Source organism: Heptranchias perlo, chromosome 8, assembly GCF_035084215.1.
Source record: "Heptranchias perlo isolate sHepPer1 chromosome 8, sHepPer1.hap1, whole genome shotgun sequence".
NCBI lineage: Eukaryota > Metazoa > Chordata > Chondrichthyes > Hexanchiformes > Hexanchidae > Heptranchias > Heptranchias perlo.
Genome location: NC_090332.1, coordinates 83,731,464 through 83,745,274, shown reverse-complemented (window position 1 = coordinate 83,745,274; position 13,811 = coordinate 83,731,464). Strand labels below are relative to the sequence as shown.

The 13,811-nt window shown below is 37.8% G+C and overlaps 1 protein-coding gene and 1 long non-coding RNA gene across 6 annotated transcripts in view; one reads left to right on the top strand and one right to left on the bottom strand.

Annotated features, from left to right (window-relative positions):
- plcb4a (phospholipase C, beta 4a) overlaps window positions 1–6,198 on the bottom strand; it is a 399,841-nt gene extending 393,643 nt beyond the window's left edge. For 4 of the 5 annotated variants that reach the window (XM_067989437.1, XM_067989441.1, XM_067989442.1 and 1 more), the window contains exons 1-2: window positions 5,615–6,198; window positions 1,867–1,924 (exon numbers count right to left, since the gene is read on the bottom strand). The gene's annotated coding sequence lies outside the window, so the exon portion shown is untranslated. The remainder of the gene's footprint in view (window positions 1–1,866; window positions 1,925–5,614) is intronic. The other variant, XM_067989440.1, reaches the window with a different exon arrangement.
- Window positions 6,199–6,371: 173 nt separating this feature from the next.
- Window positions 6,372–13,224, top strand: LOC137324762 (uncharacterized). Its single transcript, XR_010963718.1, has 3 exons — window positions 6,372–6,617; window positions 10,071–10,247; window positions 10,977–13,224. It is a non-coding gene; the product is annotated as an uncharacterized lncRNA (long non-coding RNA).
- The last annotated feature ends 587 nt before the right edge of the window (window positions 13,225–13,811 follow it).

Sequence of the window (13,811 nt, the reverse complement as noted above, 5' to 3'; positions counted from 1 at the left end):
GACATCCTGGACAACCTTGCAAATAACAGCTCGGAGGAAAGTAGGGAAATATGAAGCCACAGGCTCACCCTGCTATCCAAACTAATATATCCTGTTCTTAAGTCTCATCCCTTTTTTCACTCACTCTCCCAAAGGCATAGACACAACTACACAAACATTGCATTCTTTATCTTGCAATGCAAGCTGTTTAAATGTGTATCTGGAAACCAACATTCCAATGAATGTTTTTTTTTCCCCCTGTCATTGCAGTTCTGGGAGAGCAAGCTGCCAGCAGTGCCATTGCCCAGAACAAGATCGCACTACATAGCATCCTGCCCCTTCTCACCAAAGTTTACAACCACTTACGCAATAACACATACCCCAGCAAATGAAGTTAGCGAACTTGATGAGGCATCATCAGATCAGGCAGAGTACACAGGTAAAGAGCAGCAAGTCGTAATGACAAGTATCAAGGGTTCCTTGTACTTTGGGAAATGTAGCAGTGCAGTAAAATTGGGAGCGCATCAGCTGAAAAGGAGATGAAAGTGCTGGCTATGTTGAACAATGCATTAGCCATCCGTTTCTCACGTGTGGATCGCACATTAACAGTTGCTGCAACCAACTTGAAATGAGCTGAAGGCATAACAGTTGAAACTGGCAGTAAACTTGCCATTGGCAATGCTGTCTCTATGCTGCAATTTGACCAAACTTTTTATTTTTTTTGAGAAGTTTTGAAAAATACTTACCATCAGTAAATTAAAATTATCCCAAATTTTAAAAAGTGCAATATGTACATACTAAAATGTAGCAAAAAACTATCAGGAAATTCCATGAAAATCATGTGCCTTTTAAAGGCTCTCCTACTCATGGAGCTTCTCAAGACTATTCAAAATAGGATTATCAGGCAAATAGCTTAATCCTAGCAATGAATCCAGGAAATTCACTAGTATAAACTTCACATTTTTAAGGTAAAATCTGGGATCTTAAATGAGACTCTCACAAAATATGCAGTGACCCTATGTGTTGGAAGCATTCTCTGCTTCGAAAAAGATTGCAGGGTTTAAGAATTGGGCAAGAAATTAGACCTAAAGCCTTGTTGCCCAATTTCCTGATTCCCACATGCCTGATCTGCGTCAAGTCAGCAAATCAGAAAATATAATATTGCATATCTGGTAGCACAGTGTATATTGGTGTACTAGGGTGCAGGGCCAGACAATGATAGGACACACATACAACTCACCACACAGCAAGCTCTTTATCTTGGCCATGACATCAGGAAGAAAAGGAAAATAATAGGGTGAGACACCCATCTATGATGTGCATAACATGAGAGGGGGAGAGAGGGGATTAATTAATAGGCATGGACAAAAAAAAAAACAGGTTTACCAGAGAACAAATATAGAATTTAAATAAAAACCATGTCTGAACATTATTACTTTTTGAGCTATTTGCTTTAGGAGTTAACTTAAAAGCATCACCTACTCTTCAGAAGCAATTCAACTATTTAGGGTACACTGGCTATGGCTGCTACTATTAATCCAAACAGCATCATTTTAAGAAGTCAATGAATTGATTTATTTAAAGACACACTTAAGGTTCAACCTGGAGTCAAACACCTATAGAATAAACAGAATATCTCATATGAGGGGAGTTCTAAGTGTGGTTTCACTTAGAGGAAAGAAATCACACCTACCTTGGACCTTTACTGCTCATGTGCAAAGGATATTTCATAACAGCAGAACTGCCACAACCAGTCAATCATAAAATATCCTTTATGTAACAAATTTAAGAGGTTGCAGCACTAAAGTCATACAAAAATCCCAAGTTAGAAGTACACATACACACACATATAAACATAGCCCGAATGTAAAATGGCCGATTGCTTACCAGTTCCGCATCTAATTATTTTTCTATTGTTCTCATTGTGAAGAAACAACTTCTTTCCCTAAAAGAAAAAAAGATGTTTTTAATAAGAAAATATCAAATTACCTTATGGCTCAACTGCTTGTAATAAATCTGAAAAATAAACGTACACCATCAACTTTGACAAAATAAACCTTGCCACTATCTGTTATACACCGAGATGTCAAGGCAATGTAGCTTTCTAATGCTCTATAAAAAAGGACTGCCAACCAAAATAGAGACCTTGAATTCCGATAAAACTTCTGGTCCAACTAAAATAAAACCTAAACTACCTCTGCAGTAAGATAAAGTACTTATTAACCAATTATTCTGCATTCTCAATCAACTACAACTTAATTTACCTAAGCTGTAATAAAAATGCATCTCTTCCAAACTAATTGTTCCTTTTAATACAAGAATTCCTGTAATTTTCAAACGAAACTGACTAGCTGGGTTTAGACTGAGGTGGTGCTGAAACTGAAGCAAAGTGAAATGAAACGGGGGCAGCTAAAGCTGGACACTCATTTAGATTATGTAACAGTGCTTTTCATCAATCAGAAAGCAGACATCAGGACATAAACGTCTCGAACCTGTTGGCCAGAAACATATGCACTGGGGGTGCAAAATCACTTCAGTTTTCTATGCTGTTTTATACAATCCCAAAAAAGACAAAAAAAAAAGTAAATACATTGTAACATTAACACCAATATCAATCAAGTCAATTTTACATACTGTGAAGTCAAATTTTGAAAGTGTTTTCAAATGTCATTAAAAAGCTGAAATAGTTTCAGCCAAAAATATCTTCTGCAACTGAAACTATAAGTACTAAAACAGTGCAAGCAATTTTTATGCATGCCAGCTATTAAATGAACGAAAGGAAACCAGCAAGTGGGCTGCTTAAAACAAATATTGATGAATATTGTGGTCTGCAAATAAGCAGGCTTCCTTTAATACATTCACTGTTACATGGACATAGGTTCCTTGAAGGTTGATTTGTTTAATTTGATTATGAGCACTTTGCTTTAACTAATGTAATTGACCATGTAAAGTGGTGGTAGATGAATCATCCTCTGGTCACCACTATTATCATGACACGAGCTTGAAACAATAGCTTTTCATAGCAACTGGCCTACCTATTTTATACATCATAAATAGATTTGGAGAACAAGGTGAATCAGGGTTCAGGCAATGATAATGATGGCACAAACAGTAATGACATCATTCCTTGCTGTATAAATCTGGTTCAGCAATTACACTTGCACTCATCCTTCATGACAATTTACAGCAATTACGATGAACAACCACATTTCACTAGTCAGGTGATTCATTGCACAGCAAAATAAAATCCTAGTGACAGGATAATCAAATCTGTACAGTTGTTTTAATTTGAAACTTTTCCAGTTACTATTTAGCAGTTGTGAATAACACTGAAATCACTTTGAACAGACTTTTTTATAAATATATACATAACACCTGTACATTTTAAAATGCAGTCATATGGGGGGGGGGGAGAAGAGAGCGCGAGGGGTGTATTAAATTTATAATTAACTCGGTTCATTACAATAAATACAGCAGAAATCATCTCTGGAGCATGATACACATATTACAGTTAGACAGAGGGCCTGAAAGTGTTCATGCTGATCACACATTATTTAGTGAGCAAAAAACACCTGCTACTCAAAAGCGGCTTTAATTTTTTTCTGTTCAACATTTATTTAAATTTGACTTTGATGCATTTTCAAAATAATCTGAACTGCAGATCTGGTACACAGTAAGTAAACTGGTTCACTGGAATTTTTTTTTGGACTATAAATAGACTTTTCATTATACCCAAAATCATTATTAGCAGTTTCAACTTCCTTGTTTTTAAATTAGTATTTAATTGGGAAGCCAGGGAGATAATATTTACATTTCTGTATTATTTAGTTGCTCTAGTTATTAATATCTTAAAATTGGTCTGGAATGGTGGCTTAACTGAAAACGTCAAAATATGAAAACAAATGTAGAATTGCCAACTGTTTTGACTTGCTCTCACAAATTAAAATACCTCATGTCCAGGAAACATCTAAAAGTAACTTAATTTTGGATGTGCCTGCCATCACTAAGAATAGTTTCAATGACAAGTTTACAGCCTTTATTGTACTGTGTAAGTTGTTGAGTTACAAACTCCATTTTGGTCAGTGTTCTGAAGGGAAACATCTGAAAGTGAAGATTATTTTGGCAAAATTACATTTCAATAGTTTTTCAACTGTTATAAAAACGTACTTCCATTTAAGAAACTCAAACTTGTTTTTATAGTGCATGTTTCAATGTCCCTTTAAATTGTGTCATGGAAAACATTCAACAAATGTCCCTTACATTTTCTGCAAACATATTGAAAAATAACAGCTTATTTTATACAATCCTAACTCATACTTTGGCAAGAAAAACAGTTTTTACAAGATGGTTAAATTAGGGAGACAAAGAATATTTCATAAATTGATTGCACCACTTCTTGTACTGATATTTCACCATTGCTTTAAAAGAAAATAGGGAACCATTGCACAAATATTGTAGCACATCAAGCAGATGAGTGTGTCACTGGACGCATACATATAAAAACAGAATTACTTACACTTAATGTGAACAGCACACATTTCTAAATCCAATAATTAAAACAGCAAAAAATTCTCAGAACTTTTGAATTTAAATGAATTTTTATGATGTCAAAAGAAGCAAAGTGCACAAAATGCATCCTTTCACAGACAATGCAAGTTAGTTTAAATATTAATTGTACAAGTAATATTTAAAAGCAACATTCAAAGGTGAACTTGGCACAATTTTACTCTATTTTGATAACATAAAATTCTCAAACAAAAGCACATTCTAAATACCGCCAACTTTGGCTAGAAATATTGACTATTGCATAGATTTTAAGCAACTGTGGTGCAAAACCACTGCTTACGGAGGTTGAGGCAAAGGCAGGCTAAATCAATTAACATCCTTTGTCGTTACAAAGTATCAATAACAAGCGTGGGCTTCCACAATAGAAGTCGGAAACCAAAATATTTATTGTACCGTAAACTTAACAGGGTTTCCCTCTTTTAAGATTACTGTGCAAACCGGTTCCTTCTTTTATATGTTTTATGCCATATAACCTATACTGAAACCAACCATTTTGCAGCAAGTTCGCTCCATTATCTCCCAAAGAGGTCCTCTCAAAGCAGCCTCTTACACTGCTGGAGTGTTTCGTGAAACGTTTACGTGTTAGTTATTGCAAACATTTTCGTGCAAACAAAAAAAAAACCATTAGAACAGGAGAACATGACTGGAATATATTTGCTTTGTCATAATGTAAAAATCAATATTACACCGTATGGTGTATACTGCACTTTTACTGCCCTCAACACGAGCGCACAACACCACAAATACAGCACTAATATACAGTCTGAAGAAGAAAAAAATGATTTGGTAGTCCCTGTCGCCGGCTCCTGCCCTGTCAGTGACTGGAGCTCTCTTCCTACCTGTCAGCACAGCGCTGTTCTCGTGTTTGTATTCAGCAAGCAGAATTCACTCAGAAATAAGCACACACGCGCGCACACACACATCACACACACACCCACCCCGCATCCACTGCTTTTCATTAAACAGCTTCAAATGACACCGCGTCAGGAAGGAGATGGGAAGTACTCCATACATATATATGCATGTATAATTTTTTTTTAAAAAAAACAAAATAAAACTAATTTCTTACATCAAACAGACAGGAAGAGAAGATGTGGGCGTACTCCAGTGCTCGGTGAATGTGTGGTGGTTGCTGTGGCGATAAGGGTTTGTCCAGTTTGTCCTCAATCTCTAGTCACCTCTCATTTTCTCTTATTCGGAGGGAGGGAAGGGAAGGGAAGGGACTGCACTTCCCGTGAAACCTCACAAGAGACTTCTTTTTTAAAAAAAAAATTGCAATAACAAAAAAATAAATAAATGAACAAGGAAAGAAGCACTCGCTTTCCCCCCTCTCTCTCCGCTACAAATGCATCAGACTTGCACGGAGAGAGAGAGAGAGAGAGAGCAGCGCTGTCCTGACTCTCGGGGGTCCGGAGCACGCGCTTCGCTTCACTCCGCTCCGCCACGTTCCACTCCCGGGCTAAGGTTCTACAGCCGCGCCGCGAGCACGCCCAGTCTCCAAGTGCAGTGCAGTGCAGGCTTGAACTAAGCTGCACACAAGGAAAAGGACAGGACAAGATTGGAAGGAGCAAAAAAAAAAGGAAAGCTGATTGAGATGGAAGAGAAACAGCTCTTGCACAGGGGAGGGGGTTGGTGGATTGCGCGTGCACGACCAAGGTTAATTAATTCTCACTGTAAATCCTCGAGCCGGTGGGAACCCTGCAGTCAGCAATGGGAAGTGAAGGAAAGCCAATTGGACAGTCCCCTCAACTGACATGTGATCACCCATTACTGGGAAATACGTACGTCATGTCTTACATAAAATTTTTTGCAGAATCGTTGTGTGGATTCGGGATTGTAATCTGCGATGGTCGTTCTGCTCCTTTTCTTGCGTTGTAATTAAGTATTGCACCATTTTAAATATCTGGCCAGAACGTCCTATTGCTTATGATTTAAAATTCTCTTCCTCGCCTTTTATTGCCTAAAACTGAAAGGAAATATCAAATGTGTGTAAACTTTATGTCGCTGTTACCAGTGTTAGAGGGAAAAGGGTTTTTTGTTTCTCCATCTTGGAAAAGAAAGGAACACCAAAGGTTTGAACTTCATTTCTTGTCAGACTGCTATGCAAAAGTGATACGAGGGAAATGTCCCTACGGGCGATCTTTTGGTGCGAGCACTGAGGACGATTGAACCATCATTATTTTAAGGCAGACGTTAACCTGATTATTTTTAAACGCCTTAAGAATTCGCAGCAAAAGACTGCCCATTGGAAAATTTCCCCGTGCCGTTTTCCAATGTGCGTCAAAAACTTCATTGCATTCTGCGTTTACAAACAGTGCCCTTAAGTTTTTAATGTTTTGAGGAGAATTTGTACATGCCTACCTAGCAATATGGTAAAAGCTGACCAGCTGCTTCAAAAAAGCTGACAAAACAAAAAAAAAGGTGGCAACTCAAAAAGCAACTGACAACTTAAAAACGACCCTGAATATAAGACTATGGCCAAAGCTACTACTATTTTATGGTTGCTGAATAACTTAAAATTCCATTTTCATTTCATGGGATTCCAGAATTTTACAGGTGTCTGAGGGATTACTATCTGCAATTCATTTTTTTTCGGTGAAAACTGAAACCCTGTGACATGAAAACGAATAGTCACACTGCAAGTGCGTTGGGGGGACATGAGCTTGTCGTTCCTTAGGGCGCAGGTATACTCGATATTCCTCACGAGTATTACAGGGAAAGACTTAACAAAAATGTGTTGCTTTGATGGGTTTAGAAAGTTTTGAAGGGGACATGATTACTAAAGGCGCAAGATTTGTTTTCTAGGAGAAACGGGGGTGTGCTTTCCCCAGGAAATTTTGGCACTTTTTAAAGCACATTTTTCTTTGCATTCCAGCCTTTTTAGCACTTTGGAGGCAGGATAGGACACAGGATAATGGCTACAATTCCTTACGTGGTGAATTCCCATTCTTAGATGGGTCATTGGGATGACATTGTACAGAACCAAAAGGCTATCTCATTTGGAAAAAATATAAATCAGAGTGAGATATCCCTGTGGGTCGCAATCATTCTGGACCTAGGGATAGCTGTTTTTGCCAGGTCCAGGAGCAGACCCATGAGAAGGTCTTCCGATTTACCTCTCCGTACTGGGTGGCCAAAGATCATAAGTTTTTTTTTCAAAAAATATACTTTATTCATACAATTTGCAGCAAAACATACAATACAGTTGTCATATCACATTCCAAATGTACACAATACAGATTATAAAATTTGCAGGTTACATCAAGTACAGTTCAATGAACACATTGTACATAATTACAATTCATGACACTGTGGGGTGTCTCATTGCATTATACTCAATACAGATTATTGATTACATATTCATTACAGGTACATTACAGCAATTTGAATTTTACATTCTGCCCGGGGGGGGGTTTCCCTGATTGCAGCCCTCGGCATACAATGGCGGGAAGGCTCTAAATGGTTGCCTTTCCCCACAGAGCCTTTGCGGCAGGCGCACCTAGCTTCAGTGCGTCCCTGAGCACGTAGTCCTGGACCTTGGAATGTGCCTGTCTGCAACACTCGGTCGAGAACAGCTCCGTACACTGGAAGACCAGCAGGTTTTAGGCAGACCAAAGGGCGTCTTTCATCGAGTTAATGGTCTTCCAGCAGCGTGGCGCTGAAGTTTCGCCAGAAGTTGAGGAGCAGCCCCTTTAGAAAGTTAAATAGGGGCTGCAACCTCTCACACTCCACTTATACATAATATACGGTTTCCTCTAGACTGCAGACATTACAAGCACCCTGGGTGGCTGAGGTGGCTCAGCACCATATTTGACGCCACTGCTCCTTGCAACTCCCTCCATCCCAATTCCCCAACGGCGCAGGGTAAGATCCCCACATTGAGAGAGACATTGGGTAGCAATCAGAAGTGAAAGCTCTAGTTGATATTTGTTTCCTTTCCTGGCCCAACTCAACTGCATTACCCTTACTGATGCCTTGGCTGAGCTAAGTAACTCAGTACAGACTTTGGTTTGTGCAGCTTAGCTCCACACTAGCCATTTGAACCACTGGAGATTTCATGAGGGATGGACTTGTGTTTGCCATTTTGACTACCATTCCCTCCACACTGATGGCAGTTGACGTCATGGTCAGTGATGCCCAGTACACTCCATGTCATTGATATGCAATGATGTTCACACCAAAGCATCAATGATTGTGATGCTTTTTGTGAGACTGTTAACTTTTGGGATCTCTTATAACCTTATCATAATATAAGGGCATAAATGTTGATAGTCACTAATAAATCCAATAAGGAATTCAGGAGAAACTTCTTTACCCAGAGTGGTTAGAAATGTGGAATTTGCTACAACATGGGGTAGTTGAGGTGAATACCATAGATGCATTTAAGGGGAAGCTAGATAAGTACACGAGGGAGAAAGGAATAGAAGGCTGTGCTGATAGGGTAAGATGAAGTAGTGAGGGAGGAAGCTCATGTGGAGCATAAACATTGGCATAGACCAGTTGGGCCGAATGGCCTATTTCTGTGCTGTAATTTCTATGTAATTATCCTGGACTATTTTAGCTCTTGTATCTAAGATCACTTTCATAAGCAAGTTTCAACTCCCCACTTTGTGTCCATCCTGCCTTAAGATATAGATACATTTTTGGTAACCTGCCTGGGAAACGAAGTGTCGCCTGTCTGGCAAACTGGACTTATGCCTCCATAAGATCTTACTCCAGTCTTTGAAAGCAGTAGAGCATCACATTCTCATTTTAAGTTTAAGCACACAAAATAAGCACATAAGCATCATACAATATATATTTATAGCAGACATCCTTCTATAAATAGAAAAGGATGTCTACTATAAATATATAATACATGATCTTCTTGTGGACAAAATAATAAAATGGTCGCAACTATAAGAACTAAGTTAATCATTTGTAAGTAACTTATAAATAATAGTGTGTATTTTCCTAGAATGTATCACTAATTAATCTAAACTGTTTCTTGGAATTTCAAACTAGTTTTTCTCTCAGCAGTTTCAAATTGATCAGTTCTTTTCAAACTGACTCTTTTTATTTGAAGAGAACAGCTCTTTGATATCCCAGAAAAGAGTTACAGGGAGTTTGTGGCTTTTGAATATCCCACCACTCAGATTAAAAAAGGAACTGTGAGTCATGTACAAACTGAAACAATCACACAATGTTCTTCACATTTGAAGATTTTTTTCTCCCCAGTCTGTAACTGTTGAAACTTTGTCACATTGTAACAGGAATCTGAACCACTGTTGGCTCTTAAACTGCTTATGTACTTTGCCTGGACTTAAAGAGACAGCCACTATCCAAAACTAAGCAAAAATACCCACTTTTGTCACAGGGACCTTGCTGAGCGCAAATTGGCTGCCACATTTACCCTACATAACAAAAGCGAATGCACTTCAAAAGTAATGTATTTCATGTAAAATGTTTTGAGGCACCCAGAGAACATAAGACAATTTATAAATGTAAGTTCTTTCATATGTAATCACTGCAATTTTATTCAGTAGAAATCAACAGCTGGATTCCTATGAAATTGGATTTTATATTTTAAGAAACATATGGCTACAAATACCTTCCTCTATATCATCCATGAATACTGTAAACAGTCAGGGATCCATGTGGAATCTTAACAGCCTGAAGCCTGATCTCCCGATGCTTAGGGTACAAACTCGTTGCTAAAAATGGCAAGTTGGTTTATTTTATTCAGGGTCTGCGCCTTTAAAATTAGTGTCTAATATTGTAATGCATTAGTGCCATGATTAACCATGGAAACTGCATTTTGATCATTATTGTGTGAATATTGGGTTTAAAATTAAAATAGCCATACCATTAAAATGGTCTAAAAAGAGGATTACACACATACATAAGAACTTTTATTGCATCTATTAGAAATGTTCCACATTGCTTCACATACAATGAATCACCAATAAATGCAGTGACTTTGATAAGGAGGAAAACATGGCATCAAATTGCATACAGTGAGATCACAAGCAGCAATTGTATGAATGGTTAGTTAATCTGTTTTGGTTGAGGAATGAATGTTGGCTAAGACACATGTGAACTTCGTCTTCAAAATAGTGCCATGGGACTAGTAACATCTACATAAACCACAGGAACAGTACAACAGAACCTCAGTTTTAACATGTTATCCAAAGAGCAGCATCTCCAACAGTGCAACGCGCTCTCAGTTTTGCACTGGAATCTCAGCATGTTGTAAACACAAAGCAGGCAATAACATTATTGCAGATAGGAGTCATGACTTCAATTTTCTTTGTTAGCTTCAGGTGTAATTTTTACAACTAACTCTCTTGTTCTCACCTTTGGCTAATTTAAATAATTTTGTCTTCACTTATTAATGAGTAGGTGGGTGGGGATTGTGGATGAAGGTAATTGACACTTGTTAATAATTATAGGAACGCTGAAACCACTTAAAGAAACTTGAAAAAAAAAGGAAGGAGAGAGAATACAAAGTAGCTTATCAAACAAATAACCAGAAGAGATGATCAATTCAGATCATGTCACATGATGCACAGACCAGCACGAGAGCCATCTCATCAGTCGATCACGTTTGTGCATACTCACAGAAGAGGTTTGCCATGTACTTCCTGGGCTGATCAAGGACCAGCGTGAGACAGGCCTGGGATTTCAAATGCCACGCTGTTTTTGGTCAGTGGACACTACTCGAGAAATGCTCGTTTTCAATGTGAAATGCTGATAATTGGCATTTATGGTATTTTGATGTTTAAGGAGTGAATATGCCCCTTTAATATTAAAACAAGCCTTTTGTAATTTCTGATATTGGTGACATGACTGCAACTGACTTCTTTGTTGTTGTTCACTTCTTAAATGATTACAAAAGTTTGAAGTATATGTTGTTTAGTTAACTCCATTTAACAGTGCCTTAAGTGAAATAAAAGCTGTAACCTATTTACATTCATTTGATAAATTTATATCTTTTTACAGATCCACAATTTCAAGTAGAAGTAAATAGGGATACCACACTGGAACATAACTGGTTACAAAATTCCAATGGTGTGTCTAGTTTGATATTTAAATTGTGAAACTATGGCATCATATCAGCCAGTATATTGTTTGGTTTATACCTTGCTTTATTTTTGTGATGTGTTCTTGAACTGTTTCCCGTTAGAAAACATATTTTTTGAAGAAGAATAACTTGTTTTGCAGATGAATGGGTCTCCAAGATCATGAATCTATGATTCTGTCATTCTATGAATGAGTCTCCAAGATCATGAATCTATGATTCTGTCATTCTATGAATGAGTCTCCAAGATCATTTGACACGGTCAGTGTGGCAAATGGAACTTACACAGGCATAAATTATGGGGTCACAAAGAAGCAGAGACATGAAGGAAGTTATATGGTAAAACCTGGTGTGAAATAGAAGGTAGGAGGAAATGTAGAAAATAAAATAAGTAACAAGAAAGATGCGCTCAAAGCTGGTTGGAGCATTATATTTTCACGTCTGAAGCCTGTATTTGAATCTGGCTGAGATTGATGAGATGAAAGGGAGCCACAGACAGTAGGCTTGACCGTCTCAATTTAGTTTCTCGTGGATGTAAGCCCACAGCACAAAACTGCCCACAGATTGGTAAAGCTACTCAAAGAAGTTGTAAGGGAGTGTTTGATGCTGACACTGGGTAACAGAAGTGGAATAAACATCGTTCCTTCAGCAATGAGATCATTCATATTGACATCCACAAATAGAGACAAAGTAAGGTAGGAGATGGTACATATAGATAAAGCTGAAACTCCAGCACTTCAGTGGAAAAACACAATGGCCTCCTTCTGCGCTGTATGCTTCTATGATTCTATACTGCGCCATATAGTTATAGGTCCCAGGTTCAATTGCAGTCCTGCTGAGGTAGCTAATCTCAGCTATAGTGGCAATGGAGCTGCTACAATTAGATTTATTGTTCTTGGGCTAGCCAGTGTTCTCAATCCTGATTTGATGCTCATCATAAACCAATATCCTGCCAATGCTCGCTATCTAGGCTCATATATGAAACAGCTGCTAGTACCCATAGAGTCAGCAACTTCAGAACAGAAAAGCAAATAAAAAGAAAATAACAATTTTATAAGTTTTCATTTTATTTCTTTATCTGTTTGATAATGTTTATTGTACTTAATCTATTCTGTTATGGACTATAGAGCAGTTTGGTACGTGAGATCTAATTGGTGATCTTATGCTCAGTCCATTCTCTAAAAGTAGTGGTGTGAAAACTTTCACACGGGTTCTATTATTCTGCTCCAGAGACCTTGACCATTGTATAAAGTCAAACACTGAATTCAATCAGTATTGATCTTGGGGTTGCCGCCCATCCAGTTTGGAATTAGACAATCCAGTTTTTGTGAGGGCTGTGAAGAAATATTTAAAATGTGCTATGATACTGCTCAAGGTGACAACTTCTGTACAAAAAATCTTAGTTATTGTGAGATTTAAATGTTCTATTCTCAAAAGCCAGTGCAAGTAACTTCTTCAAAGGATGCATGTCCATTGAAACATTGAGAATTTCAAAAATGTTTATCCTACAGTTTCCAGTTAATTGAATATTTCACCTGATATTGCTTTGTTTGTTACAGCAGTGCTTTACAGTTGTACAGTACTGTAGCTGGAGAGTTATTAAATTATTAAAGTTGTTTATTATTCTGCCTTCATACACCAAGTAGGAATGTTTATGGATCCCTGGAAGTGATCTACTTTGTTTAGTTTTGAGTTCTGATCAGTTATGTTTGTTAACTCGAAGGCTGTTTTTATTTCCAAATCCTCTAGAAGGTTCTGTGAAAGAATAACAAAGTAACACACGAGAGACCTTGGAGTGTAATTGCTACAATGTGCTTACTCCCATCAGGAGGGCATCTAGTCTTCAGTTAGCAATATGCAAGTACCATACATTTCACTTCCCCCCCCCCCCACCTCAGAGTTGCAAGGTGAAAACAGTCATCTCCAAGAAGGATCCTGGTTAATGGTTGAAAAACATTAAATAAAGAAATTCAGCAACTACATCTTACAATAATGTGATTTTAAAAAATAACCATAGCTCTCTCCTGGTACTGTGCAGGAAAGATGGGTTATGGCAACATCAGAACTATAATGAAAACCACTACACTCATAAATATCTACAAGTCCAAACGTTTTGGAGGTTTCCTTGGCACTTGTGGATATCTTTGAGTAGGATTGAAAATGGGTAAACTGGGATTAATAACAGGAGCAGTAGATGGTAACTTCT